Raw genomic sequence first — 17,227 nt, forward strand, 5'->3', positions numbered from 1 at the left:
ATGCCAGGGTTCACCCTGTCAGAGAACTTGATCCCTATTACCTGGGCCCGGGTATCCGCGCCTGGTACTGTAACTAGGGTCGGTGGTATTCCATGGGCCCCTAGGCTAAGAGGCCAAATGGACATAGTATATAGCGTTTCTTGTCTAGCGGCACCGGGGACCCCTACAAACCCCAACTCCATCGACCTCTACAAACCGCTATGTCCATTTGGCCTCTTACCCTAGGGGCCCATGAAACATCACCAACCCCTACAAACCGCAAAATATGCTTTGTGACACAGTAAAAACTCTGCAAATGCCAGAGATAGTGTAAGTGTGGTTTTGTTGGGCTGTTGTTTTTCCGCCATATATATCACCAGGGGCCCCTCCACCGTCCATCGCCTCGGGGAGGCTATCAGGTAGAGCAGAATAAAGATTCTGTGGGGAACGAACTCTGGACCGCTCTTGAGCTTGGCAGGGAGCGCTCCAGTGTAGGTCAAATGGACAAAACCAAACTACTGTATTTTGATATTTATTTTTTAAAAAAAAAGGGAGAGAGAGAGAGATTAGTTTTAATTTGATTCGTTGGATCTCAAATTTTTATGTTAACATTAACTATTAATTGTCATAAAGACATTCTCAGTTGAAAAGAAATATTGCTAAAGCATACTACCTTTCCGAAAGTATTCAGACACCATCACATTTGCAAAAGCACGAGTTTTAATTAACATATTAATACGTTAACCTACCTTGTATTTCAATGGAAACATCAGTCCGTCGTGAAAATTTTGGATCAGTTTCTTGTTGCAGGCAAGAAGATCCTCCTTTAGTGTAGTCGCCAGTTCAGCTGCAGAAGTTGCGCGTATTGGCAGCATCCTGTTAGGTGTGTGTTCCAGTTCATTCAAAAGGTATTTGATCTGATTCAGGTCAGCATTCTGTTCCCCTGTGAGATGTTGAACCTATTTTCCTCAAACCAGGTTTTCACATTGCTCGCTATATAAACGGGATGGAACATTATCATGTTGGAACATGTAGGGAAGGGACCATTTCCATAGAACTATTAGAGCATGAACACCATGAAATTGTCCAAGATGTCAAGGTACGATTTAGCATTACTGGTCACTAAAACCAACGACCCAAGGACAAACCATGAGAAACATTCTCACCCTATGACTCGCCTTCTTCAAACTTCATTGTAAGCACAATATACTGTGGTAGATGACGTTCCTATTTCCACTGTTCCTGGTTCCAACAAAATTGGAATGGGCACCACTGCAAACGGAGCTTCATAACACATATGCAGTTCCGTATGGATTGTGTATGCCTTCCATTCCTATGGACAACTGGAGCATAAAGATCTGCTTTTGCTGGCACACACAATTTTAGATTTCTTCTTTCTTGCATGCATATCGTTCGCACCTTTCTCTCCATTGGGAGGGATGTCCAAATTCTTTTGGTAAGATAGTGTATATCATTTATAAATGACTTAGAACCTTAGATATTGTTGTGAGAAGTTCGCAACTAACTACCATATACTGTATAAAATTAAATGTTCGTATTCGACTTACAGCATTCATTTTATATTTAAATTTAAAATCGACTAAATAGATTAAAATTAATCTACTTAGTCGCAGGATTGACCCAGATGTGGATATTATATGAATATTAGTACACAAATGATGTGATGGTTTTTGGTTTTTTTTTAAGCAATTATATCAACGCAAGATGCGGTATTTTTCTGCTAATGGCAACAATTAATTTCAGAATCTATTTGGAATTCAAATTCATTTAAAATAAGGCGATAGGAAAATCTGTGTATAAATATCGTGGTATTCGTTATATCGAGCAAATAAAAAAGATATTAAATATCTTTTCATGATGTCTTAATTTATAGGAATAAAGAAAACGTACAACCAGCTGTGAAAGAAAATTTCTATTAGAACCATGCATTCCTCTGTTCTGTAGTCCTTATTTTAATTTAGTTTGTCATTTACGTTAAGCAAGAAAAAAATAATTAACTGCGAAGAAATGGCTATATGTACTGCCATGACAAAAATGACACTAGATGGCGCTACGACCTTGATTCCAAGAAGAGAGGATGTTATACAATTGCAGTTCGTATTTCGTCTTACGTACATTTGTTAATGCAAGAGGTAATGTCATATAATGTATCACTTATACTAATCTTGTATTTTACAGGATTAATTATACAGTTTGGCTTAATTAAAGGTCTGATCAGTATAAAAAAACACACATTGAATAATTTCGAAATTTAATAGATCTTCGAAAGAAACCGTATTGTGATCAGAATTTTAAAAAATTCATAAATTTTTGTATAATGTGGGTAATTTTATGTTTATCGTTAAATATCAATCATTATTATGATATAAGAAATAAAATTCAAAACTTCTAGTTATAATTTTTTTTTTTTATCTTCGTAATTGACGTAGTTCCTCATTAATACGTTTACCAGTCTTATCAATGTACTGTCAATAGAAAATTCCTAAATTCTGTGATATGAAGAAGATTATACAGCTATATAATATTCAGTATATTTAAAATGTAAGGGTTCAATAACTTTTAACCTTTAGCTGATAGCAATTTCAGATTTTTGCTAATTATTATGTTATTATTAAAATATATAAGTACACCCGTTAAAATTTTAGACATACTAATATAATGTTTATGAACATAAATAATACATAATGTTTGAGAAGAATTCGGCAGCCATTGCTCGCACTACTTTGCTTTTATTCTGTTTCTGATTTCAACAGCTTTTATGAATTTTATATTTATTTATTTTGTGCTTTCATTTTATTTTACTTTTGTATTTTTAGTTGGTTGGAGTCATTAAAGAATATTTTGACGAAATTATATCAGTAGTTGTTTTTTGTATGCTAAAAAAATAATAATAAAAAGATATAACTTCGAATTTAGATAGGAATTGATATAAATTTGTAATTTTACTAATATTGCAGCCATCTTAGTCTTTATTGGTTCTTTTTTCTTAATGGCTCGCTTTGTACTTTTATGCTAAAGTCTTATCATATTGTAAGAGTGTATATTGTACATATACACTCTTATAGTAATAATTAATTAATAATATACACCCTTACAGTAATAATAATAATATATATATATCAAATTTTGCTAAAGATGTTTTTATTTGAGGATGACATAAACGTAAGCGAAATATAGTATTCATGATTAGTTTATTTTATCTTTTACCAATATAAAGAATTTCCATGCATATAAATGCGGTTTTTTCCCCACAATTATGTTAATTTGAATTAAAGGACCAAATGTACCTCCATTGACAGGCTAGTGATTTGTTCTGTAAAAAAAAATTGTTTTGAAATTCTATGCGCATTCCGTTAGACTGCAAATAGACTTAGTGCTGCACTTTGCACTGTAATTCTTAATATTGGCTACATTAGAAATGAAGTCAACATTGCTCTCTCTTTTTTTGCATAATTTTATTACTGATATAAAGTAATTAAGGAAGTACATAGCAACGTATATAAATAACGAATTAAAAAGGAGTATAAAAACATTGGAATGGTAAACAACGTTCACATACTGTTAATAACACCAGAATTAGAAAGAACTTTTTATAGTTTTTTTTTTACTTAATTAAAGTAGTTTTTTTTTTCCTTATATGAGGAAGTTAAGACATCTACAACGCGAACTTTGTTAATATATATTTATATTTTATATAAATATATACTTCTGGAAGAACCGTTTCCCCAAGTTATTACGTTAGCTTAGATTTGTAGGATCCTTTGGAATAATTAAGGCCATTGCCACAGGGCTTGAAGATTAAATAAATGGCTTATTAAGCATGGTCGTTACATAATTATGTAACTGGGGAACTCATTCTGCTCGTGGTATGGAACTCAGAACAATTACCTTACATATTCACATAATCAGGATCACTTCACCTTCATTTAACTCATACACAAGAATCATTTTTAGATACCCAGCTCTTTATAAGATGATATATGCAGTTGATTTTGATTTTGATATCTAAGTCCCATGTTCGGCTTGTAGCCTGTACTTTTTCTATACAACTTCCTGTATTGAACTTCCGTTCGTTATCCTCTCTTATCTGAGATATCTCAGGTCTTGTAGTCAAATAAGTAGCCATTCTCCATTTGTTTTGTGATAAGTTAGGATGGTTAAACTGAAGCGAAAATCTTTTTTCCCTTCTTCACAACCAAAAAGCTGATTCGGTGTGAGCGAATGAATACTGTTGCAGTATTTTGTTATTAACTGGTATTAATACAACAATACCAGTATATAATTAATATTCATAACTCTCAATTATACTGGTCAAGAACGAGCATTTTTTAATGTAAAGAGTTGCATGTAATATGTAAGATGTAACGAACCAAGCCATAAAGGTGGTGAATACCTCAAGTCGTTTGATGAGAGAGAGACAGAAACTGGAAGGTGAAAAACAATGGACGACTCATATGGTGAGTGACCTTGAATCATCTCTTGTTCTCCTTACGACAGTAAAATTCGCTGTGTACAGCAATATAAATCCCAAAAGAAACTGATATCTGTATTTGCATTATCTTTTCTTATGTGAGGCTGAACCTTTTCCAAGCAGACCAAAATAATCCACCTGATGATGGGTACTTAAAGTTTCAGGTGGTCAGGCTACTCCTTGACAGAACAGCAAAGATTAATGATACATGCAATGGTGGATGAATTCAGGAAAATTGGCCTTGCGGTCTAATTCACCACCTTGTGCATACTCATCTTGAAATTGCGCTAATAATTGTTAGCAGCTAAAGGGAATTAATGTTTGCTTAATTAATAGTTCTGTTATCTCTCATACATAAGACTTTTACTAGTTCTAATCATCCAAAAATAGCATTAAGAAAGATTCAGCACAGTATATTAGCAATTAGAGACTTCATTAAATATTAAAAATAAAGATAAAGAGTTAAATATGTATTTTTATAAAATATATTAAAGCATTATATTAAAAGTATTAAGCACCCATCATGAGATGGATTATTTTGGTCTGCTTGGAAAAGGATATCTAGTTATACACTATCCAGATAAGAATATTTTCTGTAAAACACTAAACAGCATAATTTCTTCCAAATGTCTTTGTAGCAAATTAATACATTTCATTGGTAGTTGTGTGGAAGTATTTCCAGTTCAACCATTCTTTTGCAGTGTGGAAATTCTTGTATTTTCATTTCGTAGTCGTATGCTTTGCCTGTAAGGAAAATAAAATGGTAGTTATATATTAAAAACACTTAATGTAGCGAGAAAGCAATTTTGTATTTATCTTTACATATCGTCCATTTTACAAGAATAAAAAAAAATCATAAAATTCAACCTTAGTATGCTGTGTAAAAAACACATGGACCCAAAGACCCAAAAGGATCGAGACTATCTCCCACACTAGATCTTTGTAAGTATTTCTTAGAAATATTTAGAAAGATCTAGAAAATTTAAGTATTTAAAATTACTTCTAAGTATTTCTTAGAAATACTTAGAATTTCTTTCTAAGAAAAAAGATCTTTCTAAAAAAAGGTCTGGTGTAGGAGATAGTATCGCATGTTTGGCAGCTGTTCTAAAACAGCTAGGCAACAACGCGTATACGAAGGTGTTGTATGCTGTCAAAACAGTATATACAATGGATGGGATTCCAAGTGTTAGATTTCTGTGGGCCAAAAATGTTAATTCTATAATTTGGCAATTTTGGCCCATTGAATTTTATCGTCCGTTACAGGCTTTTATGAACTCCATGCAACCGAGAAAAAGCAATGAACTCCATAAGATACTGGAGCTTTCTGGATCAACTATTTTATTCTTAATAAATGTAATTCAACACTATTATTATCTCTACTGCTTAAGATGACTTTCCATCTTTCAGCGAAAAAAAAAAAAAAAAACGGAGACAAACCTGTCTAATACATTCCTTATTACTCTAGAAAACAAATAGGAGACCAAAAAATAAATAAAAGCATTCTGTTTTCTTGAGAAAGTATCTCGAAACAAACTATCAGATAGATATGATCGATACATATGGGTATAATAAATTTTCTCTTCTCCTGATGCCCTTTGAAATTCATAGTAAAGTCAGCCTGTCAAAAGTCGCTTTTCTTAATCTTGCAAGCGGCATTTGTTAGCGATAGCAAATGGAGTTGTGTACCTTTAGTAAGAAAGACCAAGTGGTTTGGGTGTTACTCTATGAGTTGGCTTCAGCCCTATAGATCATTTCAAGGTCGCTGACCGTCGTATTTCTTGTCACTATAATTTATGAGTCTCTGGATGTCTCTGTTTTTCCTTTATGGGCCCGTCATATAGGGAGGTAGCCATCATTTGCTGTGTGTGTGTGTATATATATTCGTAGGAATATATAAATGTTCCTTTTGTGTTGTTTTCCTTTGTATTACTCAAGAAGAAATACAAAAGTTGTTCGTAGAGAGTAACGGATTTGAAGAGATGCTACCAAGAAGCTTACTGTTAGATTAATGCTGTGAGCAATAAGATTAACTGGTATAGTTCTGTTACTAGTCATTAGATGGAAACTTATGCCGATAATATATTTCCTGCTTCTTGAGAAGAAATAAAAATGTTAACTCCATTTATTGCACATTTTGAATGATGAGTATGATTGTGAAATAAAGAACAGGTATAGTGTTTCTCGTTAAGCGACACCGGGGGTCCCCTCCCCCACCAACTCTACGTGTAGGATGATCACAGGTTTGGTATGACCTCTTTTAATGACCCGACACATCCCGCAGATACAAAACTTCAAGTAATTTTGCGTCGGATCAGCTAACGTCGCTAGTAATAGTGGTAAGTACACCGAATCTTTTACTCCCCAAGGAAGAAATCGCGTGACATTAAATCAGGTGATTATGGTTGCCAAGGGATGAAGCTCCTCAGTTGATTCAACCATCGTGTAACACGTCCATCCAAGGATTCCTGCAGATCTGCAATGAAATCAGGAGGCGTCTCATTCTGTCAAAAGAAGGTGGTGAACATCGTCTTGAATCTAGAAGATCAAATACAATGACAGTGGTGTTTTCGTTCTTAACACCTGACGTTATGTTTGTTGACCTTCACAAGCTCACTTCCTTTGTGTTCCACAATTTATTTACCTCAGTAACTAATGCACCGTGGGTAGCATTAAAAGATGTTACTTCCATCTGTGACCAAAAGTTAAGTTATGCCTTTGATACTTCTTGTCTTTATTTCAAAATCGTACCTGCCTTCATTCAAACGCAGAGCACATGGAAACTGAAGTTATTCGACATGCCTTTGTAGTTTATTAGAGGAAACTGGATCTTTTGTTATATCCAACAACGAATGAACTTGATTTGGCGTGTCTAATTTGGGGGGTTTGAATTATATTAAATAATTTTGAAATAACGACAAATGCATACAATGTAGACAATGAAGATTGACTTCACCTGTTAAAAAGAAACATTAAATACGGCAATCCATTTAAGAAATTTTCGTTTAAGTTGTTTTCTTGCTTAAGAAGTTCGGTGTTTGATCTTGCAAAATGTCCATAAATTTAAAGTGTTCTCCTTTTCCTATTCGAGGTTTACAATCTCCACGCGTTGTAGAAAAGAAAAAGTTCTCTGTAACTGCATACATCTCCTATGCTGAGCACTAGTTACTTAGCCCAGTGGTCAGGGGCGAGAGTGCACAGCACGCGTTCCTTGAGTGGACCGGGGTTCAAGCCCGTGACTACTAAATACGATAAATATTTGTATTGACGATTTATTGTAAACTCTACTGACTTGGTTGTCGTGCCGGAGTACAAACAGAAAAAAAATTGAGTTACTTTCCCAACGAGTTGTCTTGGCATTGTACACTACTTCAAATAAGCAGAATTCTAGTTGAGATAAAAAGGTAATGTTTATATGAGTATGGAACCCTGCCCGCCTTGCCTACGAGTTAATTCGATATTATATTATTGTAACCAGCATTTCCTTATCTCACTCGACAGGGAAGTGCTATTTTAAGTATCCAATACCCAGCCAACTCCTTACTCGTCACATGTATAGTGCTCATTGTGAGAGACCTTTGTCATTTATAGAAAAAAAGGATTTATTTTCTACTACAAAAAGTAATTGGTTCGTATTAAAATAACCCAAATTAGGAAAAGGACATATGATAGTCCTTTTTCCTTGCTCATTGGTAAAGCACAAATATGTTTGTACTTTACCAATGAGCAAGCTTTTTAAATTCTTTTATGCCCATATTTATATTTTTTATTGCTTGGATATTTGAATATTTTCCACTTCTATTGATGCATTACATAATTGTGCATTTTAAAAGTTAATTTTCTTGTAAATAGGCAGCAATTGTCCATTTATTGTTTAAATTTAAGGACGCTGGTCTGTCTTTGTTGCCTGAGAAGACAAAGATTCCTCCAGTATTCTCATTCTCAGCCCTTTAACTAAATTCTGTTATTCGTTATGTTGAGTTCCCAAAACTGTGTGTATTACTGAAAACGTGAATATTCACTCAGCTGAGAGAACACGTTGGATTTTGTTTCTAGATTAAGCTCCAAGGTAACTAAGGTCATGAAGCTTCAGTATATTGTCTGTAAATTGCGAGTATTCTTTGATCAGTTTACCTGTTTTGCAGGATGAAAACCTCCAGCTTCTGGAAGGGGGGAAAAAAAAAGCCGTGAAATGCTCGTCCGAAACCGACTTACTTTGCCTCAATGTGGAAAAGTTCATGAAAATTCCTTCTGTCCACACAGGGTTCGAACCCAGGTCTTTTCTTGTTATTCTGCTAGCCAGGAGGGCACATTGTATTCAGATGAAGGCCGTCTCAGCTGCATATTTTTCCTCAACTGATCATTTTCAGATCAATTAAGTAATTACACTTACTTAAGAGCACATTCTAATTACTGTTTTAATTATCCATCCTATTTTCATAAGGGCAAACTTTCATCAGACTTATAACCTTCATTAATGTTTGTAATGGATAACGGAAACGTTAAGGAGAAAGCAGCACTGAACCCCGTGGAATTCTCTGATAATATTGGTTCGTTTAGAATACTGGCCATTTCCAACCATCCATTTTGGCTTCTGCTGTTTAACACCTCTTTATCAACTCTGCTAACTTGCCAGTAATTTTTATAAAAGATATTCTCATGGATTGCTTAATAAACCTTAACGAAATCTAACTACATTATGTCAAAAAATTAATCTTTTTCCTTTACCTGCAGTTCTTTGGGACAAAGGCCAAGTTTAAGAGAAACTGGACTAAGGAATCCTTTAAGATATATGAGGTTAAAGTATCAAACACGGTTTCTTTTTATTCTGTTAACATTGCTATGGAGTGTACCAATATGATTTGGTCTTCCTTTTTGTGTTCACGTATATGAATTCTTTGTTGGTATTGTTTACCATCTTGTGCTTTATGTTACTTTATTACTAACTTCTTTATACTTACTCTAGCACTTAGGACCTTTTGATAATTTATAATCATTCCTAAGAGTCGTTTCCTTTATTTTCTGATGGTAGGTTCATCAGTTTCTTGGGAACTATTTCTTTAATGTTAGCAAAAGAATAATAGCTACTTGAGATTTCCCCCTTGTCATTTCTGCTGTTAGATTTTAGTGGTTGGTTTCACTTAATTGGACTAAAATAATGCCTATGGTCTCGTCTCAGTTCCCTAGAGAAAAAATGAAAACGTTTTCCTTTACTTTAGTTATTTCTTTGATTATAACCTGCATTAATGCGCATCACTTGCTACATACTTAGTAATTGTTCTACTTTAAAAAATTATTAAGATCCTCTGAATCTTAGTACCAACAAGAAAATATTGCTTTATCCTTTTTTTCAGATAGTGTGCCCCATGCTGAGAAAAATTTCTATTTCTGGATTGGAACATATTCCGTTATATCCTTGGGACACATTGAGTAAATTGTGATATCTTGTACTTATTCTATTCCAGCAGACGAATGCTGATGTCTAAGTAGTCCTCACCACCACGTCTTTATCTCGATATCATTGCCATAACTGAATCTAACATTGATAATGCTCAGCTCGGCTTCCGGAAATAAATCTTTCGTGTTTGTAAACAGGCAGAAGTCTGAATTCTAATTAAAATTCCATTACGACTTTGACTTTGTGATGGGGTCATTCATTGTCTTGATGCAAGATGAAATTTCGGGTACTCTTTTTCTCAATTTTAGGAAAGAGTCCATTGGTCAACATTTTTTAATGTACTTTATTTATTTCCACTTGGATTTTCAAAGAACAACGATTTCGTATGCGCAATAATTAAACCGAGAACTTTTCCTTCCTGTGTATCAGCCATATTGCCCATTCATTTCTCGAAGCGCATGGCAACAAATATAATATCCAGGGCTTCAGCTACAATATACACTATAGGCATAACCTATGTGGTTTGTATAATAAAAAGAAATAATAATTGCCAGATTTATATCTATCCGATTAAATGAAATTTGGGATGGCTTGACAAATCATTCCAGAAGAGCAAAATATAAAATTTAATGAAAATCCGTCCACTGGTAGTCGGCTCTTTACACTCAGACAGACAGACGGATATGTTTCGAACTCAGGTCTTTTCCACCCAGTGTGGAGAGGACAGTGATTATACCAACTGTCTACCCACGAGAACATCCACATAGGGCAGATCTGCCCGTGCTGCAACTTGACATGGATGATGGGGGTGGACAAAACAATGGCAGGAACTCTTGATGTAAGAAACAGGGTCACACTGTACTTAGATAAGTTGAACTCCCTGTCACTGTGAACACAATCGTCCCTCTGCTGCGTATTCTCATCCGGTTCATATACAAATTTGTATTTACATACAAATCTTTACACTGTTTTTTCCTTAAGTTGGAGGCGGGAGGGGGATTCGTTCTCTGGGATTTCGTACTTTCTGATGAGTCAGCCGTTGACATTTTGAGAATCACCCTGTCATTAAGACAGAAAGCTCATATAAATTTGATTAACTTGAACGATTTAAATGAAGATCAATTCATTTATGTTTATGAATGCCAATAAAAAAAGGTTTATACTCTATAAATATAAGCGATGAATGACCTTTCTTTCTTCAATTCGATATCTATTTAATTTAAGTATCTTCTAATATGGTAGTCTGCATTTAAATTAACCATGCCTGCCCCCCAAAACAGTAAGAAAGAAGTTATTAACATCGTTTTGTTTCTCTGTTTGTATATATAATATCACTGTGTGTGTTAAGCGCCAAAGCAACTAAGGTTACGAGGCGTCAGAGTATTTGGTCCATAAATTGCATATATTCTGTGGTCGATTTGCCTGTTTGCTGGACGAAACGCCCGAGTTTTAGGGATGAAAAACCATGCTACCCTCGCGTGAGACCATCTAACTCAGCCACGTTGTGAAAAAAGGCCAATAAAAATTTCTCCTGTCGGGATTCGAACACAGGTCTTTTCCACCCGGTGTGGGGAGGATGGCAATCCTACCAACTGTGCTACCTATGAGAGCTCATAAACATTCTATAATACCTCTTAATTCTGTTGCTTCATCAGGTATTAATAAATTTTTATTTATTACTTAACTTTTGGACGCCAGTGTATGTTCACACTCTCATAGTTCCCTCCCTTTGGAATGCTGAAAATAAACACCCCAATTACCAGCTTTTAGGTGGCGATAATTCTTCTAAAACACGATCTTGAAACATTCGGGTGATATTTTGGACATTTTTTGGACATACAAAACCCATTTCAAAATGAATGCATCTCGCTTGGAGGTCCTTCATAGAAATAATGTCTCGTATAAACACCCTAATCTGCTATTTAAATACCCGATTTTTTTGTTTGATAAACAAAATGAATGTTTTAGGGGGAGGACAGTCGGGGATAATAATAATTTCTGCTAGCACTTCCAGTTTATACGAGAGAACACAGTTTAATTAAAGTAGGAAGGAAAGCTATATCAACTTTCTCATTTTAAGTATTTCAAGCATTGCGAAATTTTAAATAAATTCAAGCCATTTTAAGAGCTTATTGCGGCCATATTTTGTCTGCAAAGTGCTATTTTTCTTTCGAAATTCCACTTCGATTCACAGAAGTTGCTGCAGTTGCCATAAAAGTGCGCTGCATTTCTACTGAAGCGGTAACTCTATAGCTCAGCTAATAAGCCATAGTTTGTCGCCATTAGCCCATCTAAGCTAGCTCTGGACGCCACATTACCGCCTCGGAGGGCAGTGATTTGTTTGTATGTCGTCTGCTGCATAAATCTCTCGGTGGCATGCATTATTTAATTACGTCACTGTGGCAGCCATAATCCACGCCGCCCGAGTGAGAAAAGTTCGCCGTAGCCCACCCCAAAAACATCCTCCTCTTCCCCCATCCACCCCCATCCCCCCTTGCTAGTTCCTTCAGTATCAGCCGCCGACCTGTTTGGTATGCACAAGACGTCTCGCCTTATCGCAACTGCCGGCCTTGTTGAAGTAACAAAGGAGAAAGAAGAAGAAAGAGAGACCGGGTGATCATTTTTATGCTGCTCTCCCTTCGCTTTACAACCCTTCTGGCCCAATTACCCGTGTCGAACAGGAGTAATCACGTGAGAAATTCGCTTTTGTGAGACCTCTCTCTCTCTCTCTCTGCGTGTTCCCCGCCTATATAGTCAAAAATAGGCTTTTCAATAACTGCTACATTTCATCACACCGCAAGGGAAAGAGAGAGAGAGAGAGAGAGAGTGAGAGAGCACTTAGAAGGATGCCAACTACCATAGGGTGCATTGTGCCCACGAGTGGTAAGCCGAGAAAGGGGTAAATAGCAGTGCGGGATTGTACTATAATAATAGCTACCGTCTAAAGGATGAAAAAAAAAAAGGACAATTTAACTAACAAGGCGTTAAATGATCGTTATACGGTCTGTTAATTTAATTACTGCATGCTTCCTTTGTTCCAAAATACTCTAAAACACTAGCGACATCTGTGGGACTCAGTCGAAAAGTTAACAATCGTATAAATGTCAATTAGTCGAATGAAAATAGATAATTTTTTAAAATTAAAATGCGCTTTAATATCTCAAACGCTCTACACAAGAGCAGTCTAGTGTTTAGTAACTTTTAACTTTATATTAATAGTTAAAAGCTATAATAGTGACCAATATTCGATACTTCCTATTGGTATCGAAAGATGGCGCTGCCGATTGAATCCCCCCTGTCCGAGTCTCTTATACGAATTGGTTCCTGTAACGTTGTACGCTCACATTTTCGATACTCATTCGATCCCTGTAATCCTTTCAATATTTCCTTTAATCACATAAAGGTTAAAAATATTTTTCGTGTCACCGACTTCTTTTGCGGATTTTACAATAACACAAAAATAGGTTGTGTGAAGTGTCGAACATCTATTGGCCAACTGTCTCACGAGTAAACACCATGAAATAATGACATCAGCTATCAAAACTTCCTCGATCTTGTTGACTTGTGGAACATTCCAGTTAAGCCATTTTACTTACAACATAACCCTTGTTACAATAGCTTTCTTCTAATGTTTCTCCAGAAACAAGATTCTACTTGAGCAACAAACACATGGCTTAGTGGGAACAAACATTTATTTACTGACTGGAAAATAAAGGTAAAATGGTCTGTAGGAAACAGCATTGACTTTTTTTTTATATATATATATATTTGTATAGATCTTACAGAGGTGACATTTCCCAGGATACGTGATAATACGCTTCAACTGAACGTTAGCAATTCTGTGTTATCTTTGTACAATCTGATAGAAACTTTATTTTCTAAATATTGACAGCGAGGTTAAAAATCAACAAAAGCGTTGTCATTTGCTGTCTTCGATGTCCTGTTTAACGGTATTTGAACGTTTTAGAACACCAAATTCATAACTTATGTCCAAGGTAAAGATTTGGAATTCATTGGGTTTTGAACTATGAGTCACTGGTTGATTTATAGAAACAAAACAGAACTTAAGGACAGTTAATGGATCATATTTCTAGACGGGATGTAGCGTTAGTTTTTAAATATAAAGCAATGAAACTAAGGCTCGTTTATAGAGTGGCACTTTTATTTATAGACATGAAAGAAAGATCCTTATACGATCCTTACTAGGAATGTCATCGTATTGGTTGTTTAGAACTGAGCTCAGAGAAAGATGGATGGATGGTAAGTGCAACTATTCTACCTTTTTTTTATTTTTATTTTTTCTTGGAGTGGTAAACGAATATTCCATAGCATGTGTTAGAGCTTATATAGCGGACGATGACTGCACCATCTTGCTTATTTACTGAAATAGTTGCGGCCCACCATACCACATCATGCAAAAGTGCTTTGTATAGGAAAAGCGCTGAGTAAAAATACGGGATGCAAATTAGTTTACCGACTCTGTTTGTAAGAACAGACATGACGTATTATTCCCAGCATACTTTACGCGTCTCAACTTTTCCCCTACTCATTGCAGTGACATTATAATGCACTATTAGGTGTGAAGTGGACGCACGAGACGCTTGAGCCATTAAGAGCACGGTGTACTTAGCAGTTTTGACATCCAGCACACTGATTCCTTGTGACTGCTAAACTCTAACTACAAGTACAACCTTACAGATATCCCGAGGACATTCGAAGCCATTACTTTAAAATTCTGTCAGCACTTGCTAGAGTTATTGGTCGATTTTTCTAAGTTTTTTTTTTTTTTTTTTTATCCTTGTCTAGGCAATGGAGAAGCATCACTCAGCGAAAATGAAATTTAGCTCTAAAGAAGGAGATACTCTCTCTCTCTCTCTCTCTCTCTCTCTCTTTTCACTCTTCGGCTGTCATGACAACCGAACTAGTTTTTATTTTTTGGGGGAGTCGGGGAAAAGGGCGCCAATAAGGGAGATGGCAGGAAGTTAGGGAATACCAAGAGAGAGACATTATATCGTGTTGGAAGTTGGGAGGTGGAAAAAGGGGGGTGGGGAAGATTCGTCATTAGATGTATCGACGGTCACTTTTGTCTCCAGTGTCGGCACTACTGTACGTATGTTGCGTTTCTGAGTGAAAGGTTTTGAATATTGCGAATAGATTCGGAAAGCAAACACACGGGGGAAATTCTACCAATTGCAAACCGGTCTAGTGATTTCCATTAGATTTAATGCAAAATATCAGAAATATATCTTTTCGATTGCGAATAACAATTAGAAATAGAAAAACAGATCAAAGAGAAGGTATTGGTTTCGTACATGCTGTTGATAAAGGGATGCAAAGGTTACTTTTTAGATATGAAGCAATGGAATTCTATTATTTGGTTTATAAGAGAATTTTCGATCTCTCTCTCTCTCTCTATCACAAGATTTCATTTGAGTAGTGTTTACTATACTAAAGATCCTATCTCTTGGAGTGATCATGTTTTTTTCATCCTGTTCAGAAATGTAATTTTTTTATTTTCGCTTCTAACTATCTAATATATGGAGGGTTGCTGGGTTCCGACTATTTTATTTATCCACTGGCATCGAAATTAGTTATTGAAGTGAGAAAATTATGTGCCAAGATAACGTGCAGAGTGGGAAAAAAAGATAAATGCCAAAGCTAAATATATAAACAGAAGAAAATAGACTTTTATCAGTGAAGGAAATGACAAACTGAACTGAAAACTCTGGTTATGATGAGAAAGAGAAAAGGGCGAACTAGAAATGTAAGATGGAATTTTGAGATCTCTGTCTGGGTGGTTTAGTAATGGATAACACGGATAAATTAAAAAAATAAAAATGAATTTGAATGAGACTATTGATATTTTCTAGCTAAATATTGTTTTCGCAGTTAGAAACTATAAATTGAAATTTTATATTTCCATATTGAACTTGATAATTTTGAATTTGGTTAAATTTCGGTACATAAAATTATCATATCAGAACAAAATGTTAACATCTTGTTTTAATATTCTAATGTTTAGGTAGAATAATTTAATAAATGAATATTAAATTAAATACTAAATAATTAAATATTAATTTAAAATAAAATAAATTATGAGCGTTATTTTTTATATTTTTAAGAAGTAAAAAATCAACTTTTAGTTGTCAGATAAATCTAAATTTATCAAATATAAATTCATATTTAAATATTTATCGCAGGTACGATAAAATTAGTATATTAGAGGAAATTTTTAATATTTCTTAATTTTAAATTATTATATAACATCTATAATATCAAGAAAGATATTATTTTAAATAACTAAAGTTTTACAACCGCTTTAATTGGTTTGATACTTTATTTGTAGTTAATAAAAAACTGAACAGATTAAGAAACGTTATATTAAAAATATAAAAATCCTAGTTGTAGTGACCTTCCTCAATGTCATAACAAATGACACTTTATACAAAACTATACGATAAACAACCAGATTGTATGTTCAAAGTTCAGTTATGATTATTCCTGCAAATACTGATCAAATGGAAAATTAATCAATGAGTAGCCTTTCTGTAGTAATTCTAATAAAGTGTTTGAACTAAATTTGTGGCCTATTGGACTTGAACAAGTAGACTGCCAATCATGGTTTTTCGAATTAATATTAAGTTTCTATTAACTTAAATGAATTAAAAATAAAATATTAAATAAATCTCTAAGGATAAATTTAAACTTTTTCTAACACTAAGCTAAATTTTTAGTTTAAGTTAATATAATATCACAAATATTAATAAATTGTCGATAAGTAAAGTTCGAATAAAATTCTAAAGTATTCTGGTTTGGTTTGCATATGCCCAAATTAGTTACACGTCTCGATTCTCCCCAGCGTTGATTTAATAGTCCAAATGGGCGTGTTTTTGAACTGAATACATCTTTTCAGTTTATCAATCTACCCACTTCAGTCGATCCCTCCTTTTATGAGCCGACATCACTTTCCAAAAGTGATGTTGGCTGATTAAAAATTCCACCAAGACAACACGCATGGCGGATTTTTACTGTTTCTTATAACAAAGTAAATAAAATTCGTATCTTTTATAGCGTTCCTTGACGGCAGATCGTAGTAGTAATTCTTAAATTTGTCAGCTCGCTTGCAATGGGGGAACTTCAACTGGCTGGACAAAGTGTTGGAGTCTCTCCAGAAGTGACGCTTTACTGGGAGGCGTTAAAAGTGGTCAAGATTAATGGTCCGTGTTTTTCCAAATGAAATAAAACTTCGTATTATATCTAATGGTAATGTTTATCTGCACGAGCAGGAAGAGAAACAAGAGCTCAGGGAGAACTCGACACTTCACAAGAATGAAAAGTTTCATTTGTCTCCGTGTAACGAC

Source organism: Mastigoproctus giganteus, chromosome 7, assembly GCF_048544385.1.
Source record: "Mastigoproctus giganteus isolate SK-2022 chromosome 7, ASM4854438v1, whole genome shotgun sequence".
NCBI lineage: Eukaryota > Metazoa > Arthropoda > Arachnida > Uropygi > Thelyphonidae > Mastigoproctus > Mastigoproctus giganteus.